This window comes from Aquarana catesbeiana, linkage group LG07 (genome assembly GCF_042186555.1).
Source record: "Aquarana catesbeiana isolate 2022-GZ linkage group LG07, ASM4218655v1, whole genome shotgun sequence".
In the NCBI taxonomy this organism is placed as follows: Eukaryota; Metazoa; Chordata; class Amphibia; order Anura; family Ranidae; genus Aquarana; species Aquarana catesbeiana.
Genome location: NC_133330.1, coordinates 343485361 through 343509567, shown reverse-complemented (window position 1 = coordinate 343509567; position 24207 = coordinate 343485361). Strand labels below are relative to the sequence as shown.

Here is a 24207-nt window from a genome sequence, read left to right as displayed (position 1 = left end):
TATCCAATCAAGAGCCAAGAATCCCGGGCAAAGAGACAGTGCATCCCCGTGGGTAAAGTTCTAGGGCTCAGGTAAGTAAAACGGGGGGGGGGGGGGGCTGGTCAGTGACAGGTGTTTTTCACCTTAATGCATAGGATGCATTGAGGTGAATAAAAACGTAGGTTTACAACCCCTTTAGGCTGGAGTTATGGCTAGGATTAGAGTTATGGTTAGGGTATGGCTAGGGTGGAGTAATGGCTTGGGTTAGGTTGATGTTATAGCTGGGGTTAGGGTTATGGCTATGATAAGGCTTATAGTTAGGGATATGGCTAGGGTTAGGGATATGGCTAGGATTAGGGATATGGCTAGGATTAGGGTTAGGGCTAGGGATAGGGCTAGGGTTAGGGATAGGGCTAGGATTAGGGATATGGCTAGGATTAGGGCTAGGGTAAGGGCTAGGGTTAGGGTTATGGCTATAGCTAGGGTTAGGCTTAGGTTAGGCTTGGGTTTTAGGGCTAGGGTTAGGATTAGGCTTGGGTTATAGTTAGGGTTAGAGCTCATTTCTCGTGCAGAAGGGACACCAGGAACAGAGATGAATGGACAATGTGCTCAGGAGGGGCTGCAGAAGGGATGGGCTGGGACAGGGATAAAGAAAAACAGACTAAGCGATTGTTTGTGCTATAAAAAGTCCCAAACAAGTCACATGTATATCATGCAAGCTCAATTTTCATGCGACTTTTGTGAGTTTACATTGAAGTCTATGGCCACAAGTCACATGAAAGTCGGACCAAAGTAGTGCAGGAACTACGTTAAAGTCGCTGTGACTTTAGGACACACAGATATAAATAGTACTCATCGGGAAACATGGGGTGCAACTTGTCATGTGACTTTGGGCTTTAGATTATTCGTCTTCATTTTGATGTCAGCTGTGTGCAGCATGATCTTGTGCACTTTATAATGAAGAGACTGCAGAATTCCGTCATACGGAGGCACAGCTCCCGATAAGAACATTTTCCGGCTTTTAGAAGAAATTCCTGGATCACAAGTGGCGGGGGGAGGGGGGTGCATCGCTGTCAGAGGTTTCCCCCTTAAATGTTTCATTTATCGGAGGCGGAGATTTCAGGTCGAACGTTCGGCTTTTTATTATGTTGCGGAGTGGAACACATTGCGGCTTTAATTAAAGCGCATTCGACTTCTCGCTGCTCCAGTCCCACTGAGGGAATGGAAATGTAGGACAGCAGAGGAGGGAGCGCAATGCGTTCAGCGCATCCGTCACAGGAGGATTCCCAACCAACCGAAATGTATTTCATTACAGCGCTGACACTGCTCAGCCCCTCCCCCCCCAGGACAAACCTACTCCATCACATTTTTTTATTTACAAAATATGTTTTGTTTTTTTTTTTTAATTTGAAAATATGTTCACACAAGCACTTTTTTATGTCATAGTCGCACTTGCACTTTTATGTTTATATAGACATATAAAAGGTTTTTTAGCATTTGCACTTTATCATTATGCACATATACACACACACACACATATATATATATATATATATATATATATATATATATATATATATATATATATATATATATATATATATATATATATTATATATTAATTAGGAGTCCATCATGGTTGATGTTAAGATTGGTTAATGCAATTGTGGAATTTCTATAGATTTGCACTATTTTTTGCTTATTTTCATTTCCTACTAGTGATTCACTAGGATTTGCACTCCTAGCTGAAATCCACAATTAATTAGCAGGTTCTGCTAAATCTCATAGAGAAGTGGGGTGGGGTCTGAGCGGGCAGAGAAGTGGGGTGGGGTCTGAGCGGGCAGAGAAGTGGGGTGGGGTCTGAGCGGGCAGAGAAGTGGGGTGGGGTCTGAGCGGGCAGAGAAGTGGGGTGGGGTCTGAGCGGGCAGAGAAGTGGGGTGGGGTCTGAGCGGGCAGAGAAGTGGGGTGGGGTCTGAGCGGGCAGAGAAGTGGGGTGGGGTCTGAGCGGGCAGAGAAGTGGGGTGGGGTCTGAGCGGGCAGAGAAGTGGGGTGGGGTCTGAGCGGGCAGAGAAGTGGGGTGGGGTCTGAGCGGGCAGAGAAGTGGGGTGGGGTCTGAGCGGGCAGAGAAGTGGGGTGGGGTCTGAGCGGGCAGAGAAGTGGGGTGGGGTCTGAGCGGGCAGAGAAGTGGGGTGGGGTCTGAGCGGGCAGAGAAGTGGGGTGGGGTCTGAGCGGGCAGAGAAGTGGGGTGGGGTCTGAGCGGGCAGAGAAGTGGGGTGGGGTCTGAGCGGGCAGGGAAGTGGGGTGGGGTCTGAGCAGGCAGGGAAGTAGGGTGGGGTCTGAGCAGGCAGGGAAGTAGGGTGGGGTCTGAGCAGGCAGGGAAGTAGGGTGGGGTCTGAGCAGGCAGGGAAGTGGGGTGGGGTCTGAGCAGGCAGGGAAGTGGGGTGGGGTCTGAGCAGGCAGGGAAGTGGGGTGGGGTCTGAGCAGGCAGGGAAGTGGGGTGGGGTCTGAGCAGGCAGGGAAGTGGGATGGGGTCTGAGCAGGCAGGGGAGTGGGGTGGGGTCTGAGCAGGCAGGGGAGTGGGGTGGGGTCTGAGCAGGCAGGGGAGTGGGGTGGGGTCTGAGCAGGCAGGGGAGTGGGGTGGGGTCTGAGCAGGCAGGGGAGTGGGGTGGGGTCTGAGCAGGCAGGGAAATGGGATGGGGTCTGAGCAGGCACTGGGTACCACAATCGCCAATCAGAAACAAAAGTTAATAACCATCTACACCGACCTAGAGGACAATGAGCCAATAGGAAAGGAGAGAATTCCTGCAAGGACAACATTCTGGTATTGGGGGAGGGGTGAACACATTGTACTTCGCATTATCAGATACATTTCTATGTTATTTCTCGCGGCTCAGCCGCCGTTTTCTCATGTAAATGAGGATAATAAAGTCTTCAGATGAGTAATCAGAGAGCTTTGTCTGTGTGTGCCAGAGGTCAGTCCAACTCATTACACTCAGATCCCACAACTTCTAATAATGATCAGATACATTGTCTTCTATGTCTGCCGTGTTTACACAACGAGAAAACCGAAGAACAAATACCGAACTTCACAAAGTGCAACAGGGAGAGACATGGGGCAATTCTCCAAATCACCAGCAGGGGCAACACTGACACTTGGGGGTCCAGAACAATGACACACTGACACTTGGGGGTCCCAGAACAATGACACACTGACACTTGGGGGTCCCAGAACAATGACACACTGACACTTGGGGGTCCCAGAACAATGACACACTGACACTTGGGGGTCCCAGAACAATGACACACTGACACTTGGGGGTCCCAGAACAATGACACACTGACACTTGGGGGTCCAGAACAATGACACACTGACACTTGGGGGTCCCAGAACAATGACACACTGACACTTGGGGGTCCCAGAACAATGACACACTGACACTTGGGGGTCCCAGAACAATGACACCCTGACACTTGGGGGTCCAGAACAATGACACCCTGACACTTGGGGGTCCCAGAACAATGACACACTGACACTTGGGGGTCCAGAAGAATGACACCTGACACTTGGGGGTCCCAGAACAATGACACCCTGACACTTGGGGGTCCAGAACAATGACACCCTGACACTTGGGGGTCCCAGAACTATGACACCCTGACACTTGGGGGTCCAGAACAATGACACCCTGACACTTGGGGGTCCAGAACAATGACACCCTGACACTTGGGGGTCCAGAACAATGACACCCTGACACTTGGGGGTCCCAGAACAATGACACACTGACACTTGGGGGTCCAGAAGAATGACACCTGACACTTGGGGGTCCCAGAACAATGACACCCTGACACTTGGGGGTCCCAGAACAATGACACCCTGACACTTGGGGGTCCAGAACAATGACACACTGACACTTGGGGGTCCCAGAACAATGACACACTGACACTTGGGAGTCCCAGAACAATGACACACTGACACTTGGGGGTCCCAGAACAATGACACACTGACACTTGGGGGTCCCAGAACAATGACACACTGACACTTGGGAGTCCCAGAACAATGACACACTGACACTTGGGGGTCCAGAACAATAAACACACACACTTGGGGGTCCAGAACAATGACACACTGACACTTGGGGGTCCAGAACAATGACACACTGACACTAGGGGGTCCAGAACAATGACACACTGACACTTGGGGGTCCAGAACAATGACACCCTGACACTTGGGGGTCCAGAACAATGACACCCTGACACTTGGGGGTCCATAACAATGACACCCTGTGTGACTTATCAGTTGTCACCTAACAATATGCAGTAATAGAGCCAACTCCATCCTCTCCTGTACCAGCTGTGCCACAGACCACCATGCCAGATGCCATTCATCCAGCTCCAGCCTGTAGGGCCATTGTGCCCCTTATCAGCTGCCATCAGTCACACTGGCAGCCAGACTCTGAACCGGAGATCTGCAGAAGCCACCACACCATCACTTATTAATCAGAGTATAGAGAATATTAGAGAAAGATTCCACAATATCTGGGAGATTCTTCATCTATAATTGGAGATGAGCAGAGATTTCATCCTACACGAGTCACATGATCCAGATTTTATATCCTGGCTGGATAAGAAACTGTCTAGATGTCTTCTATCAGGTCCCGTGTGAATAGTGGGAATGGTGTACTGGATACAATGTATCAGGAGAAGTCCCGTGTGAATAGTGGGAATGGTGTACCGGATACAATGTATCAGGAGAAGTCCTGTGTGAATAGTAGGAATGGTGTACCGGATACAATGTATCAGGAAAAGTCCTGTGTGAATAGTAGGAATGGTGTACCGGATACAATGTATCAGGAAAAGTCCTGTGTGAATAGTAGGAATGGTGTACCGGATACAATGTATCAGGAGAAGTCCTGTGTGAATAGTGGGAATGGTGTACAGGATACAATGTATCAGGAGAAGTCCTGTGTGAATAGTAGGAATGGTGTGCCGGATACAATGTATCAGGGGAAGTCCTGTGTGAATAGTAGGAATGGTGTGCCGGATACAATGTATCAGTTCACATTCCTCTCGTCATTGTGCTGTATGTGGAAGGAATAGAATCCGCAGATTCCAGCATCCTCGGCCTGGATTCCACTCTCCCCTCCTCGCACTGCGTACGGCTTTCCTCCAGCTTTGGCGTTTCCGGTCTCTTTGTTCGCTGTACAGCCGGTAGATATGACTTGTATAGAATATTATTCAGCTCAGTAGATTCCTCGTCTCAGATGTGTGTTAATATTGGCTTTACAAGCCCTCATGGTGGATGTTAAAACCTCTTAATTAGCATCTGCAGGCGCTGTGCGGCTGGCGGAGGTAACAGAGAAGCATCACATGGAGGGATAAACATCGCCATATAATAGGCCTCTCTGTGGATTCAGGTTCACTTGGAGTTAATGCCGAACCTTTTCCCAACACTGAGCATCATTCTAAGCGATTGTAACAATTCTATGTCTTTCTACAAACACATCGGAATGAGGCCGTGGAATACGTACCCTCAGAAAATGGAAATCCGCACTCCTGCCTTGCTGGTACAACGGTAGTGACCAGATGGAGTGTCAGGATGGCATCAGAAGACGTGCTCCATTTTACAGGGTGAAGGTCTCTTCCAGCCAACTACATGTGCATGAGCATGCTCATTAATGTAGGCACACTAATACACCCATGTACAGGTGAATGGGCACACACTTAATTCCAATCTTGGCAGCAGACGGCTTATTAAAAAGGAACAGAGCTGAGCCAGGTAGTTGCTAAATGATCTTCAACATAAACCCTGAACCTGTTCCTGACCCGTCCTTCCCCTGGACTTTGCATGCCTGCCTACTATTCACCTTGTCTAGTTCCTGACCACAGCTTATCATTGCTGACCCTCTGGTGTGACCTTGGTTTGTTTCCTGACCACGATTCTGCTGACTTCCCAGAGTGGCATCAGCTTGCCTCCTGACCACGATTCTGCTGACTTCCCAGAGTGACCTCAACCTGCCGCTGGACCACAATTCTGCTGACTTTCCAGAGTGACCTCAGCTTACCTCCTGACCACGATTCTGCTGACTTCCCAGAGTGGCATCAGCTTGCCTCCTGACCACGATTCTGCTGACTTCCCAGAGTGACCTCAACCTGCCGCTGAACCACAATTCTGCTGACTTTCCAGAGTGACCTCAGCTTGCCTCCTGACCATGATTATTCCGACTTCCCAGAGTGGCATCAACTTGCCTTCTGACCATGATTCTGCTGACTTTCAAGAGTAACCTCAACCTGCCTCCAGGTCAGGATTTTGCTGGCTTCCCTATTTAACTTTGGCTTGTCTCCTGGCCACAGTTGTTCTGCGTTCCTGGTGTGACCTTGACCTGCCTCCTGACCACGATTCTGCAGACTTCCCAGTGCAATTTCAACCCCCCTACTGACCACGATTCTGCTGCATTCCTGCTGTGACCTCAGCCTGCCTTCTGACCACGATTCTGCTGACTCCTGGAGTGATCTCAGGCCTGTCCCCTAACCACGATTCTGTTGCATTTCTAGTGTGACCTTTGCTTGTCTCCTTACCAAGATTCTGCTGAATTTACTATTTGACCTTGGAGTGCCTCCTGACCACGATTCTGCTGACTTTGTGGAGTCATCTCAGGCCTGTCTTTTGACCACAATTCTGTTGCATTCCTAGTGTGACCTCGGCCTGCTTTCTGATCACGGTTATTCTGATTTCCCAGTGCGACTTCAACACCCTGCCTGACCATGATTCTGCTGACTTCCCAGTGTTACCTTAGGCTGCCTCCTTACCACAATTCTGATGATGTCCCAGTTTGACCTTAGCTAGTTTCTGACCACAGCTTATCTCTGCTGACCCTCTGGTATGACCTTGGCCTGTCTCCTGACCACGATTTTGCTGACCTCCATGTATGACCTCGGCCTGCCTCCGGATCACAATTCTGCTGACCTCCTGGAGAGACCTTGGCCCTTTTCTTAAACATGATTCTACTGACTTCCTGGTGTTACCTCAGACTCTATTCCGCCCTGCCTGCTATCTGCCTTTCTGGTGTTCCTACCAGCTGCTGTTCCAGTCTGCTCTTCAGTGGCACCCTCACCCGGTGCCTCAGTGATCCCCTTTGTTTTCTGTCCAAGCACCTCTCTGCCAATTCATCCACCAGAAATGTGAGCACCTGTGGACTGGACTCTTGTCACCCCTGCCACTCTGAGCCCTTTCATTCCCTATTATTCCAGGACAGTTTGGACCAGAGATGAAAAGGAAACCCCTTTTATTACCTCAGCCCCCAAACAGATGCATGATATGGAGCTTTTTTTAACATGTGACCAATGCCAAGGCAATGATCAAATGACCAGCTATAGAAGCCACCTGAATTCTGTTTTCTCAAGGAAAAGTGGCTATTCCATTGAAGTGGTACAGGCCCTCTTTAATATTTTGTAATTTTTTTTTTCTGTCCAGGTACAGTTTTTTACCCAACAGGAATAAAAGTAAATACAAGAAGTTCTGGTATCAGACAGGTGATAATAATGTCAGACGGGTGTCCTAAGTATGTCATAGAAGAACCTCTCCAAATCTGATACTGGAGCCACCACACATAGCCTTCTCCCTGCACCAGACTGACACAATCTAGGCTCACCTCCTCCCCCAACACAACAATTCTCAACCAGGCCCGACCAGGGTTGTCTTAATATATTGGCAACCCTAGGCACTGCCCACCAGCCCCAGGTGCATTGGGGCCCCAAGAAAATCTTGCATTACATCATACTTTCCAACTGTCCCGGGTTTTCTGAGACAGTCATGCTTTTTACTAAGCTGTCCAGGGATGGCCATGTCCCGGGAAGCATCCCAGAACATGTACTGTGCCCTCCTGATCCCAGTATTGCGCCCTTCTGACCCCACCCCCCCGTACTGTGCCCTTCTGCCTCTCCCTGTACTGTGCCCTTTGTGCTGTTTAGTCTTTGATTTATGGCATGTTTTCTTATCGTTTATTTTCGATTTTATTTAAAGTACTAATAAATATATGTTTAATTCTATCAACTATTTTTACTTTAATTCTTGAGAGTAGGTGCGTAAATTGGGGGAGCCTGGTAGGGGTTCGCGTGCATTACTTTGACCAGGGGCCCATGATGCTATTAAGACAGCCCTGGACCCAACTCCAGGGTGGTGTCCCATAGTGGCAATTCTGGTGGCTCACTCATTGAGTTTGTTTCTGAAGGTATATTTGTTACACTGACGTCCCCTCTTCATGGTCAGTACTCGTGTTCTGATGTTTCTGGTTCTCAGAGATTGGTGGAACTAGTATCACATCCTTCACCCCATGATAGAGAATCCTAGGAAATATCTCTGTGAAGGTTTTAGGAGTTTATCAAAGAGAAAGGATGAGTGGATCAATGGCCAAGAAAACGATTTCACAGCAAAAACTACAGATTTCACCTTCTTAATAATCTCATAGAATTCATCCTTAGGTTCCGGCATTAGGACTTTGCAGGCAAAAATTGCTTGACAAAGTTTCATGGTTTTGTTCTTTAACATAGTGCTGGCAAGATGATCACATGGCTTTGTTAATAAACAAAGGGTTAACGTTCCTCAATATCTAAATGTTCCCAGCTAATGAGGTGCCCTTTAGGTCAAGGATAGATGAAAGGAGCTTTTGGAATCCTCCAGAGACATTTAAAGCCCCCTTTCACTTTTAAACACCTTAAAGTTTATTTAAATCCAAAACATATTTGTTTTGGGATGGAGGGTGGAAGGGGAAACCCTCTATGACATGGGTATCAAACTCAACTTCATCGCGGCCCGCATCTGCATTATGGTAGCCCTCAAAGGGCCAGTTGTTCCTGTAAGACTAGATGTCCAGAGCACCATCTGAAGTCAAGGTTCCCCCACTCTCACTTACATCACAGTACACCCCCCTTTCCTTGTGCTGCTGCCAGAAACAAGTTGGGGGGAGAGCTTGGAAGCAGAAAATGCAGAGTCTGGAGGAGGACCAGAGAAGGGCAGGAGTCAGCGGAATGCTGAGGCCAGGGGAGGTGGAGACAAGGAGGTGCTGCAGCTGCACAGAGAGGAGGATCTATAGGAGTTCTGTCCTCCTCTCTGCTGCTGACTGCTGAGATTTGGGGGGGGGAGATGAGTCTCTCGCGGCTGCATGGAAAAGTGCAGGATCTGGCAGAGGAGTTCCATCCTCTGCTGCCGACTGCTGAGACAAGCTGGGGTTGGAGACAATGGGGGTGCTGCAGCTACAGGAGAGGTGTGAGGGCCACATAAAATGGCTTGGCGGGCAGGATTCGGCCTGCTGGCTTTGTGTTTGACACATGTGCTCTATGAGGTGTATACTGTTGCCAGTGTCCCTGTTGAAGAGATTTACTCCCCATCTCTCCTGATTATTGTCACCTAAACTAAAAGTGATAGGAAATCCAAAATAGTAAAGTTGGCCCTTAGAACAGGAATAAAAGGGGAAGTCCACCAATGGGGACACCCTTTCTGGTGACAGATGTCTAAGGAGGGGCATTTTCCCTTTATTTGGAGAGACTGTTGTGCCCATGTACCAGGATGTAAAAAGGTAATTCTCCCCAGTGGAGGCACAAAAAGAAAAAAAAAAAAAATTTGACAGGGGTTGTAAACCTTCCCTAGGTCATCTGAAAGAAAAAAAAAATTTTTTGTTTCTTTTTATAGTATATATATTTAAATTTTACCTCCCTCATTGACGCCGACTTACTTAGCTGAAATGGCAAAATTTCACAAAAATTCCCATATTCTGCAAGCAGCAAAAACTCCTTACTTCACCAATTCATGTTCATGAAGGATTCCTATTTACTGAGGAAGTCCCATCCCACCGCCAATCCCATGACGACACCAATCTCCCTTGGCTTGCTGGAGGATGGGCACACTGAGACCCCAACATGGTAAATTACACAAATGCCACAGTTGGAGGAAAGGGCAATGCATGTGTTCAGATTGTGGATACTGTAGCGACTTTCCGTCATCTTCACCAGGATCTCTCATGCCGAGGCTCGATGCATCCAGGCCTCAGAAACAACTTCTTTATGCATCATCTTGAAAGTTAAAAATTAAGGCTGGAGATGGTTTTAAATATAACCAATGATTATTCCGCTTTTGGTTGAGTCCACCTAAAAACCGATAGGGTTACCAATCTCAATATTCAGCCTCTTCTACAGAATGTCTTTTCCAGAGGTCAACACCGTCATGTGTGGACTGCTGTGCTTAGCGGAGGGTAGGGACCCAGACAAAATGCAAACACAGCAACCAATCAGAATTCCTCTCTCACTGGCCTGTCCATGCTAGAAGAACAGATCAATATGGAGATGACCACCTGGACGCTGTAGACACTGCTGGATGACCAATCCTGAGGGACAGTCAGCAATACAGTTTACAATTTCCCAATCTGTTTCAATTATTGGCAGGCTCCATTGACCACTTGGTCTTTTCCTCCCATCACTCTTCTATTATTCCCCCAATTAGGGGGTCTCTGGAGCGTATTCATCTTCACGCTAAATGCTCACGAATGACCCTTCAATGGTCAAATGTTTCTGTGGTCACCTTATGTGTATGGACACCATGACCAACGGCTGCTGAGCACTCTCCAACCTCTGGCCTCGGTTCTAATTGGAGCAATGAAAACCCTTTTCTTTTTTTTATCTCAAGCCTAAAGACAAATTTAACTCATTCCCGAGAGAGAAAATCCAAAGAAACAACAAACAAGAAACCCCAATAAAGGTTCATGAACCACCCTGAGTAATAAGCCATACCGGGGAACATCCATTGCCTGAATGCCACTGAAAATTGATTTTCTCTTCTACAGTTAATACAAATATATCGATTGAGAAGACTGGCCAGAAAATACATCATAATGTATGTGGGCTGCAGATGGGAACGTCCCCTTCGGTGTGCTGCATCTTGTGCTAATGATGTCCCCCCAAAATTTCTATCCTGATTGCCGTGGCAAGGGATTAATTTATAAGTGCTGCAATGTGATTGTATGCGGACACGGTGTACAGCTGCCCACAGACATGAGATGATTGCTCAGGAGACAATCTTATGTCAGGAATCCCCTGGTGCATGTCTGTATTATCTGCTGGTAGAGCAGCTGGCCAAACATGTCTTGTGCTATATGCCAACCAAGAATCTCTGCTTTGTGTGTGGGTTGGGTATAGCAGTGTGCGGATTGTTCATGGAGAATCTCAGGTGCTTCTCTATTCTCTGAGCTCCATTGATAAATATGCTCACAAGGGTCCAGGCGATTGGAGTGTGTTTATGGGCACATCTACACAACAAACATCTTCAATGGTTGGAGGACACCTGAATGCAAGCCACTAAGACTGGCTAATTCCCTGCAGGCTGCCAACCTGGGGAAGGAAAACAGGTGAGAAGGAGAGGAGAGCGAGGAAGGGACCCGCAGTATAGTCCGGCCTGGGTGAGCTATCTGGATCCATCTACAAGTATTACCTACTGAAAATAAACTGCCACATGCCACCGATCCACAACATGCACATCATTGATTCTGAGTTATACAATACCATCTACCAAATGCCCACTAAATACCCCAAATCAACTGCCCACTACAATACCCATTATACACTACCCTCTACTGACTACCTACCCACTACAATACCCTGTACCAACTGCCCACTGCAATACTTTGTACACACTACCCTCTACCAACTGCTCACTATAACACCCACCAACTGCCCAATACAATACCCACCACCTACCAACAGCACACAATACCCTCTACCAACACAATACCCACCGACTAACTACCCACTACAATACACTCTACAGACTGCCCACTGCAATACCTTGTACACACTACCCAGTACAATACCCTCTACCAACTTATCACTATAATACCCACCAACTGCCCACTACAATACCCTCTACAGACTGTCTATTACAATAACCCAACCAACTACCCACTATAATACCCACCTACCAACTTTGCCCTATAATAGCCTCTACCCAATGCTCACTATAATAGCCTACTAGCTTCCCATTACAATACCCCAAACCAATTACCCACTACAATACCCACCTACCAACAGCACACTACAAAACTCTTTACCAACTACTCACTTTAATACCCTCTACGGACTGCCCACTACAATACCCTCTACGGACTGCCCACTACAATACCCTCTACGGACTGCCCACTACAATACCCTCTACGGACTGCCCACTACAATACCCTCTACGGACTGCCCACTACAATACCTTGTACACTCTGCAATACCCTCTACCAACTTCTTACTATAATACCCACCCACCAACTGCCCAATGCAATACCCTCTACTGACTACCTACCCACCAACTACCCACTACAATACCCTTTACAGACTGCCCAATACAGTACCCTCTACAGACTGCCGATTACAATATCCCAAACCAACAGCACACTACAATACTCACTACGAACTGCCCAATACAATACCCACCAACTGCTCACTATAATAGCCTCTACCTACTACCCACTACAATACTCCCTAACAACAACTATACACTACAATACCCACTCACCCACCAATGACCCCACTATAAAACTCTCTACTGTCTGCCCACTACAATTCCCCAAACCAACTGCCCACCGCAATACCCACCTAGCAACTACCCACTACAAAACCATTTACCAACTTTCTACTACAATACACCAAACCACCTGCCCACTAAAATAAATTCTACCAACTTCCTATTACAATACCTACCTGCTGACTGCCCACTGCAATACCTTTTACCAACTTTCCACTACACCCCCCTCTACCATATTCAAAATGCAATACCTTGTACACACTACTCACTACCAAACCCCCTAACAACTGCCCACCGCAATACCCACCCACCATTTTCCCACTATAATACCCTCCACTGACTGCTCACTACAATACTCCAAACCAAGTGCCCACTACAATACCCTCTACCAACTACAAAACCCATCCACCAACCGCCCACTGCAACACAGCATACCAACTGTCCAATACTAGAACCCCTACCAACCGCTTACAATAATATTCTGTTCTGACTATCCACCACAATATGCACATACTAAAGGCCCACTACTATAGCCTCTAGCAAATGCCCATTAAAATACCCCCTACCAACTCTGCACTACAACCCCCTATACCAACTGTCCATTACAATACTCCCTATCAACTGCCCCTACATACAACCAACACATACCAACATGCCAATACTTGCAACTACCCACTAAAATACCCCCTACTAACCGCCTACTACATTGCCCCATACCAACTATCCATTACAATACTCACCTACCAACTGGCCACTAGAATATCCACCTACTACTTACTAACTACAAAACCCACCAATCACTTTCCCATTACAATCCTCCATACTAACTGCCCACTACAAATCACCCATACTAACTCCACTGCTATACCCTATAACAAAATGCCCACTGTAATGCCAACCACCAAACTGCTCACTACAATCCCCCATGCCAATTGCTCACTCCAATACCCTATAACAGCCGCCAAATACAATCTCCTATAACTGCTGCCCACTACAATCCCCCACACCAACTGCCCACCACAACACCTCTTACCAACCACTCGCTGCAATCTCCTGTGCCAACTTCGCACTGAAATACCCTGTACACACTACAATTTTCACCTACCAACTGCCCACTACAATACCCAATACTAGCTGCCCGATACAATGCCCAGTAATAACTAGGCTCTACAATGGCCGATACAAACTGCACACTCCTATATTCTGTACCCACTTCCCCCTACAGAACCCCATAGCAGGTGTGATTATAAAACCAAAGCCAACTCTTCATGTTATGCTAAACAGCCAATTATTGTTCCACACATCACTCTCATCTTCAGCGCCACCAAATAAAACCAAGTAAAAGTAATTTACCGAGAACGACCATAAGAAACCTCATTATAAAACTGTACACAATGAGAAAAGGAGTTCCTGCTGAGTGCACTCAGTTCCTTGTACTACACAAGAAGATGAAGAAGACTCTACTTTTTATTTATGGTGGAGGCACATTAAGCCGCTGAAGAGACCCCAGTACTTCTTCCAGAATTCCCTTATAAGGGCCACAACCAGACTCCTCTGTCTTCTGTGAGGATTGTGTTCAGATTGTATAGTGTGGATGACGGTGCATTACATCCAGATAAACCACCAAAGACTTGTCCTCAGCTGCACAACAGGCAACTGGCCAACGCCGACCGCGCACAACAGGCAAAAACTGGCCAACGCCGACCGCGCACAACAGGCAAAAACTGGCCAACGCCGACCGCGCACAACAGGCAAAAACTGGCCAACGCCGACCGCGCACAACAGGCAAAAACTGGCCAACGCCGACCGCGCACAACAGGCAAAAACTGGCCAACGCCGACCGCGCACAACAGGCAAAAACTGGCCAACGCCGACCGCGCACAACAGGCAAAAACTGGCCAACGCCGACCGCGCACAACAGGCAAAAACTGGCCAACGCCGACCGCGCACAACAGGTAACTGGCCAATGCCGACCGCGCACTACAGGTAACTGGCCAATGCCGACCGCACACTACAAGCAACTGGCCAACGCCGACCGCGCACAACAGGCAACTGGCCAATGCCGACCGCGCACTACAAGCAACTGGCCAACGCCGACCGCGCACAACAGGCAACTGGCCAACGCCGACCGCGCACTACAGGCAACTGGCCAATGCCGACCGTGCACTACAGGCAACTGGCCAACGCCGACCGAGCACAACAGGCAACTGGCCAATGCCGACCGCGCACTACAGGCAACTGGCCAGCGCTGACTATGCACAACAGGCAGCAATATGCAAAAATCCGGAATATGGTTGTACTCCTTGGTATCTTTATTGAAGCATTAAAATCGCATTACAGGTATGACAGGAACATAAAAGGTAACACTTATCGCACTAAAGCCAGCACTTACTCAAACCTCAGGCAACTGGCCAACGCCATCCGTGCACAACAGCCAACTGACCAACACCATCCTTAATGTATGTAGACTTCTGATCCTGTATTCATGTCTAGAGAAACCTTTGACTATTTCCAGTCCAGACTACAAGTGGTCACTTGTATGCAAGACTGTCTGCATCTAATGCCCCCCCCCCCCCAGTCACACACTATTATTATAATATATTTATATAGCTCTGACATATACCGCAGTGCTGTACAGAGAACACTGAGCCAGTCACATCAGTTTTTGTACCAGAGGAGCTTACACTCTAATGTCCCCCCACAGTCATACACTATAAATATTATACATTTATATAGCTCTGACATATACCACAGTGCTGTACAGATATCACTGAGCCAATCACATCAGTCTCTGTACCAGAGGATGGACGCGCACACCATGGATGGTCCAGCTAGAAGCCAGTCAGCCTATCAGTGATTTCTGTTGGTGGGAGGAATTGGAGCTCATATGGAAAAATCTTTCACTTGGGAAGAATGAAGGAAAGCACAACAAACAAATCATTCCTCCATGCTTCATATCACAGAGCAATAGGCAGTCTATGCTGTGTGACCTGCACATAGAGCGCCATCCTTAGGTGGGGCGCTCTCCTTTTTTTACCATTGATTGATACGTATTACACATTACTGGGTGTATAAAGGCACAGTAGGCATATTCTTAGCCTCTGTATTATGAAAGAGGCCTCCACACTCCAGATGTTTGTTATGCGGTTGAGCGGTGGGGATGCAATCTATCGTAACATCTTTCTTAGCCTGAAGCACAAGATACACAATACAGAGATGGCTCTACCATCAGCAGAGGATTTGGGTTGGAGAGCGACTTACCACTAAAACTCTACTGATGCTCTTACTTGGTGTCTCCTAGGTGGCAATGGTAGGACGGATGTATGAAGGTTTGCCTATCTAACAGGGGGGTGCCATTATAATATTTAGTAGAGGGGGGCTGCCATATACCCAGCCAACACTGGACAGCCAGCTCATCAATCAGTTTTAGATGAGGACAAAAAATTGTAAACCAAGAGTGTCACAGGAACAGGAAGTGAAGGTAAATCTCCCCATAGCAGACAAGCAGAGTTCTGACCCTTCTCAGCAGTGGCCAGACCGGAGCAAAGTTGTGTCTGGAGTTGGGCTCAGGCTTGCCATACTGGTGTCTTTGGCCTACATGCTTTCCTTATCATCTTTAACCAGTTGAATAATTTAATTTGAAGGAAGCCTCAAGCCGTTCTGTAATTCATTAAAGAGGTTGTTCTGCAGCTTGTAAACAAAAATTTTTAAGTGACAGTATTTGTAGCTGCTGACTTTTAAAAAAAACCCCACACTTACCTGTCCCAGAATCCAGCGATGTCCTCACCCAACCTGGCTTATTGCCGGTCTTCCAGTGCAGGCGCCGGCATTCTAACCGTGGGCGGCCAACTGTGACTCCTTCCGGCTTCACAGCCAGCTGCCCACTGGGCAACCGCAATTGGTCCTGCAGTCTCCTGGTACCTGTGACATGTCCCAAGAGGCTGCAGGGCAGTGATCTGACCTGGAAGTTGGAGAGGATACCTGTCAAAATCAGGTAACCCCCCCCCCCAAAAAATAAAAAAACATCCCAAATATTGGAGAGGTGGGTGGGGGGTTGGGGGTGAGCTGAACTTCCCTTTTTGGGTGAAGTTCCACTTTAAGTTTTATTGGATGTAGCATGGATACTACTGCTCCAAGGGGGCGGGTCCTTGACACCCTGGGGTTCACAGGAAGTATGCTGTATAACGCTGAACATAATTCAACCCCCAAGAGGAGTGGGGGACATCGCCAGAGAGGAGGAGAGTATTGATGTGTTTTTATTTTTTTTTTAAGTTTTTTTCAGCAATTTTTATTCAAAACTGATATTGGGTTTTTTAAGGTTTTTCTTTAATGTAACTTTTTTCAGCTGAGCAGCTTAGAAAACATCAGAGCAAAATGTTTGTAAATTACAACAAAATCTGTAACCAAATATTTTTACACATTGTTTCCCTAAATAGATTAGATCCCAATGTGTATTCGGTATGTGTTGCTTATTGGAAAATGTAGCCTTTGGTAGACATCATTTGGCACTTACAAAGTCATCTGAATTTGGCAATCTTTCTCACATGACTTATAAATGGAGCTTTGTATTACCTAATAAAAAATATTATCTGAAGAAAAATCATCATAAACCAGATTACATTTCATTCCTAGATTATATCATACCTGTAGATTACATATTTCATGTACACTACACCTTACCTGCAGACTATGATCTACCCATAGACTACACCCTACCTGCAGACTATGATCTACCCATAGACTACACCTTACCTGCAGACTATGATCTACCCATAGACTACACCTTACCTGCAGACTATGATCTACCCATAGACTACACCCTACCTGCAGACTATGATCTACCCATAGACTACCCCTTACCCGCAGACTATGATCTACCCATAGACTACCCCTTACCCGCAGACTATGATCTACCCATAGACTACCCCTTACCCGCAGACTATGATCTACCCATAGACTACCCCTTACCCGCAGACTATGATCTACCCATAGACTACCCCTTACCCGCAGACTATGATCTACCCATAGACTACCCCTTACCCGCAGACTATGATCTACCCATAGACTACCCCTTACCCGCAGACTATGATCTACCCATAGACTACCCCTTACCCGCAGACTATGATCTACCCATAGACTACCCCTTACCCGCAGACTATGATCTACCCATAGACTACCCCTTACCCGCAGACTATGATCTACCCATAGACTACCCCTTACCCGCAGACTATGATCTACCCATAGACTACCCCTTACCCGCAGACTATGATCTACCCATAGACTACCCCTTACCCGCAGACTATGATCTACCCATAGACTACCCCTTACCCGCAGACTATGATCTACCCATAGACTACCCCTTACCCGCAGACTATGATCTACCCATAGACTACCCCTTACCTACAGACTATGATCTACCCATAGACTACCCCTTACCTACAGACTATGATCTACCCATAGACTACCCCTTACCTACAGACTATGATCTACCCATAGACTACACCTTACCTGCAGACTATGATCTACCTATAGACTACCCCTTACCTACAGACTATGATCTACACATAGACTACCCCTTACCTACAGACTACAATCTACCCAAAGACTACACCTTACCTGCAGACTATGATCTACCCATAGACTACACCTTACCTGCAGACTATGATCTACCCATAGACTACCCCTTACCTACAGACTATGATCTACCCATAGACTACAATCTACCCATAGACTACACCTTACCTACAGACTATGATCTACCCATAGACTACACCTTACCTGCAGACTATGATCTACCCATAGACTACACCTTACCTACAGGCTATACCTTAACCATAAACTACACCTTACCTACAGGACTAAAAGATATCCATAGACCACACCTTACCAGAAGACTACAAGTTACTCATAGACTATACCTTACCTACAGGCTACACCTTACCTTAAAACTAAAGTAAATACTCTTTGCTCATACAGTATTCCTTAACTGTAGACCACATCTTACCCATACACTATGCCTTACCAGTTTTCTACACTATACCTGCAGACCTCACCTGTAGACTATGTAGTAGTCTGTGTAGTGTATTATATGGGTAGGGCATATTCTATGGGTAAGGTGTAATCTACAGGTAAGATGTAGTCAATGCATGGATAAGATGAAGTTTATGGGTAAGTTGTAGTTTGTAGGCAAGGTGTAGTCTGCAGATAAGGCATAGTATGTGGGTAAGGTGTCATTTACAGATAATGGGGGTTATTTACGAAAGGCAAATCCGCTTTGCACTACAAGTGCAAACTACAAGTGCATAATCCACTTGAAATTGCACTGAAAGTGAACTTGGAAGTGCAGTCACGGTAAATCTGAGGGGTAGATCTGAAACGAGGGGAAGCTCTGCTGATTTTATCATCCAATCATATGCAAGCTAAAATGCTGTTTTTTTAATTCCCTTGCATGTCCCCCTCAGATCTACAGCGACTGCACTTCCAGTGCACTTGTAGTTTGCACTTGTAGTGCAAAGTGGATTTGCCTTTCGTAAAAAAAAAAACATTATCTGTAAATGACACCTTACCCACATACTATGCCTTATCTGCAGACTACACCTTACCTACAAACCACAACTTACCCATAAACTCATCTTATCCATGCATTGACTACATCTTACCTGAAGATTACACCTTACCCATATAATACACCTCACCTGTAGACTACACATTACCTATAGATTACACCTTACCAGACTACAACTTACCCATAGACAACAACTTATGCATAGACTACACCTGACCCTTAGACTGCGCCTTATACATAGACTACTCTTCACCTGTAGACTATTATTTAACCATGGACTACACCCTACCTGTAGACTACAAGTTACCCATGGACTACACCTTTCCTGTATACTACAAGTTACCCATTGACTATACCTTACTTACAGGCTACATTTCACTCACTCTCACACACACACACACACACACACACACACACACACGCACCTTACCCATAATGACAGACTATGCCTTACCCATAGACTATACCTGTACTGTAGACTACACCTTACCCACAGACTATGCCTTATCTGTAGACTACACCTTACCCATAGATTGCACCTTACCTAAAAGCTACACCTTACTTACAAACTAACCTTACCCATAGACTTAATGTTATCCATAGAGTTCACCTTACCCACAGAATATGCCTAACCCATATACTACACCTTACCCATAGTCTACACATTACCCATAGATTACACCCTACCTACAGAATAAACCTTACCCATAGACTACACCTTACACGTAGATTACGCCTTACCTATAGACTACCCTTTTCCAGTAGACTACACCATACCCATAGACACTATACCTGTAGACTGCACCTTATCTGTAAATTACACCTTATCTACAAACTACAACCCATAGACTTCATCTTATACATAGACTACACCTTACCTGTGTGTACACCCTACCTGTAGTCTACACCTTATTCAGAGACTACACATTATCCACCCTACCTGCAGTATAAACCTTACCTATAGACTACACCTTATCCATAGATGATAGCTTAAACGTAGACTTAGATTACACCTCACCCATAGCCTACGCCATACCCATAGATGACAGCTTAGACTATGCTTTAACTTTTGACTACGCCTTACCTGTAATCTACACCTTACCCATAGTCTACGCCTTACCCATAGAATTCACCTTACCAGTAGACTACCAATCTCCGGTAGACTATACTTTACCCAGTAACAACCAATTAACCTTAGTCTACACCTTACCCATAAACTACCATTCTCCAGTAGACTATACTTTACCCATCAACAACCCCTTAACCATAGACTACCCTTTTCCAGTAGACTGCACCTTACCCATAGACTACCCTTTTCCAGTAGACTGCACCTTACCCATAGACTACCCTTTTCCAGTAGACTGCACCTTACCCATAGACTACCCTTTTCCAGTAGACTGCACCTTACCCATAGACTATGCCTTACTCATAGACTTCATCAAGCCTACAGAAACGTTCTGAGATGTCAGCCATCCAATAGGGGGTATAAACCCTACATTATCCAGCTACAGCCTCTGATACCACAAAGCCCCCTCCATCTATGGGGTGCATAGGGGGAATTTCCTTCTATCTTAAAATTTACCAGCAGTCTATATTTCAGAACAAGCTCCTTTTCAGTTACTGATCCTCATTGACAAGAGCAGGCCTGCCCCTGGGATTCCCCCTGCCCCCAGCCCCCCACCCCCAGCTGCCCCGATAACAGAGCCCCCTCCGCTACCTCCCTGCGCTGTATTCAGCCACTTCTGCAGCTCGCAATCCCTCCAGACAAGCTGATTGCAGTGCAGAGACAATCCACATCCCTGCATTGTATTGTGGCCCCAGTACTGGTCCCCCTGACTAGGCCTCTTCTCTGGCCAGGCGCCAGTCTGAAGGCTGCTGGGCCTCGCTGGCCTCTCCATGAAGACACAGAGAAGATCTCAGCTGAAGAGCAGCTTTTTTGCAGCATGATAAACACAATTAGAGGCAGTCGGGAGATAATGATAATGCATTGTCAACTTTTATGCAGCACAGAAATGAAACGCAGCCAGCGATTTATGGGGGGGGGGGGTTGACACAAGGCTCTTTGTTTATGTGGATACAATGTAAACAGCAGATTTCCTCTCTGTGTGATTCACAAACAGCGTACCCCCCCCATACAGAAGATATAGAGAACCTCACATGGATCACATATATGTGGATACAACGTATAGAGAGGGGATATATGTGAATAGAATGTATAGGGAGGGTATAGAGAGGGGATATATGTGGAGACAATGTATAGAGAGGGTATAGAGAGGGGATATATGTGGATAGAATGTATAGAGAGGGGATATATGTGAATACAATGTATAGAGAGGGGATATATGTGAATAGAATGTATAGGGAGGGTATAGAGAGGGGATATATGTGGATACAATGTATAGAGAGGGGATATATGTGGATACAACGTATAGAGAGGGGATATATGTGAATAGAATGTATAGGGAGGGTATAGAGAGGGGATATATGTGGATACAATGTATAGAGAGGGGATATATGTGAATAGAATGTATAGAGAGGGTATAGAGAGGGGATATATGTGGATAGAATGTATAGAGAGGGGATATATGTGAATACAATGTATAGAGAGGGGATATATGTGAATACAATGTATAGAGAGGGGATATATGTGAATACAATGTATAGAGAGGGGATATATGTGGATAGAATGTATAGAGAGGGGATATATGTGAATACAATGTATAGAGAGGGGATATATGTGAATACAATGTATAGAGAGGGGATATATGTGAATACAATGTATAGAGAGGGGATATATGTGGATACAATGTATAGAGAGGGGATATATGTGGATACAATGTATAGAGATGGGATATATGTGGATACAATGTATAGAGAGGGGATATATGTGGAGACAATGTATAGAGAGGGGATATATGTGGAGACAATGTATAGAGATGGGATATATGTGGAGACAATGTATAGAGAGGGGATATATGTGGAGACAATGTATAGAGAGGGGATATATGTGGAGACAATGTATAGAGAGGGGATATATGTGGAGACAATGTATAGAGAGGGGATATATGTGGAGACAATGCATAGAGAGGGGATATATGTGGAGACAATGTATAGAGAGGGGATATATGTGGAGACAATGTATAGAGAGGGGATATATGTGGAGACAATGTATAGAGAGGGGATATATGTGGAGACAATGTATAGAGAGGGGATATATGTGGAGACAATGTATAGAGAGGGGATATATGTGGAGACAATGTATAGAGATGGGATATATGTGGATACAATGTATAGAGAGGGGATATATGTGAATACAATGTATAGAGAGGGGATATATGTGGATACAATGTATAGAGAGGGGATATATGTGGATACAATGTATAGAGAGGGGATATATGTGGAGACAATGTATAGAGAGGGGATATATGTGGAGACAATGTATAGAGATGGGATATATGTGGATACAATGTATAGCGAGGGGAAATATATGTGAATACAATGAATAAAGAGGATACAAATTGGATATAATGGAAAGAGAGGGGATATATAAGAAACAATTGCATAGAAAGGGGATATAATGGTATATAGAGAGGTATATATGTGGATACAGTATATGGATATGGGATATACAGTGGATCTATATACAATGTGTAGAAAAAAAGATATTGAGTAATCTAACATATAGAGAGGGGATATATTTCTGTATAGAATGTATAGAGAGGGGATATATATCTGTATACAATGTATAGGGAGGGTATTTATGTGAATACAATGTATATAGATGGGATATGTGTAGATAATGTATATAAAGGGGAAATGTGTGTATCCAGAGTATATTAGAGGGGTTATACTGTATGAATATGCAAAGTTTATAGAGGGGATATATGTGTATACAATGTATAGAGGGGGGATCTATGTATATACATTATATGAGGGGAGCACTCTCTATACAATGTATTGGGTGATCAATGTGTGTTCAATGGGGGGCTCTCTATACAATGTATTGGGGGATGTGTGTGTTCAATGGGGGGCTCTCTATACAATGTATTGGCGGATCTTTGTGTGTTAAATGGGGGGCTCTCTATACAATGTATTGGGGGATGTGTGTGTTCAATGGGGGGCTCTCTATACAATGTATTGGCGGATCTTTGTGTGTTAAATGGGGGGCTCTCTATACAATGTATTGGGGGATGTGTGTGTTCAATGGGGGGCTCTCTATACAATGTATTGGCGGATCTTTGTGTGTTAAATGGGATGCTCTCTATACAATGTATTGGGGGGGTCTCTCGGCTGCAGATAGAACAATGCCCGGAGGTCGGGGCTCGGATGGTGTCGGGTGGAGGGAGATGAGGATGCGGGTGTGCGGACTCACCCCGGGTGTCAGCTGCTTCTCCTCCTGGAAGCCCGGAGCCCGGCCAGCTCAGCTCTTCTCCCCCGGGCCGGGCTCATCGTCTCCCGGCCCCGCCCCCGGCGGGTGGACGCTGCACTGTAGGGTGTACACCCGACACACAACCACAATCCGCCCGAACCCCCAGATATTCCAACCAGACACTACGGAGAGCCGGAGCGATCATAGAGGAGGAGCAGGAGGACCCAAACCCTCCCCCTCTCCCCCCATCCTCTCCCCTCCCCATCATAGGGATCATTGGAATACAGACAGCACCCCCACCATCCACTACTACTACCACCCCCATCATCCACTACTACTACCACCCCCACCATCCACTACTACTACCACCCCCATCATCCACTACAACTACCACCCCCATCATCACCACTCCCCTCTCCATCACCTCCCACCCCCATTATCACCCTCCCATCTCCATCCCCATCATAGGGATCATTGCAATACAGACAGCACCGCACCCCCATCATCCACTACTACTACCACCCCCATCATCATCCCTCTCCATCCCTATCATAGGGATCATTGCAATACAGAAAGCACCCCCACCTTCCACTACTACTACACCCCCATCATCACCCTCCCATCTCCATCCCTAGCATAAGGATCATTGGAATACAGACAGCACCCCCATCATCCACTACAACTACCACCCCCATCATCACCACTCCCCTCTCCATCACCTCCCATCTCCATCATTGGAATACA

The 24207-nt window shown here is 46.3% G+C and overlaps 1 protein-coding gene across 1 annotated transcript in view; it reads right to left on the bottom strand.

Annotated features, from left to right (window-relative positions):
* The window catches only part of B4GALT2 (beta-1,4-galactosyltransferase 2), a 126621-nt gene extending 102917 nt beyond the window's left edge, over nt 1-23704 (bottom strand). Inside the window, exon 1 of the mRNA XM_073593973.1 lies at nt 23467-23704. The gene's annotated coding sequence lies outside the window, so the exon portion shown is untranslated. The remainder of the gene's footprint in view (nt 1-23466) is intronic.
* Nucleotides 23705-24207: the final 503 nt, after the last annotated feature.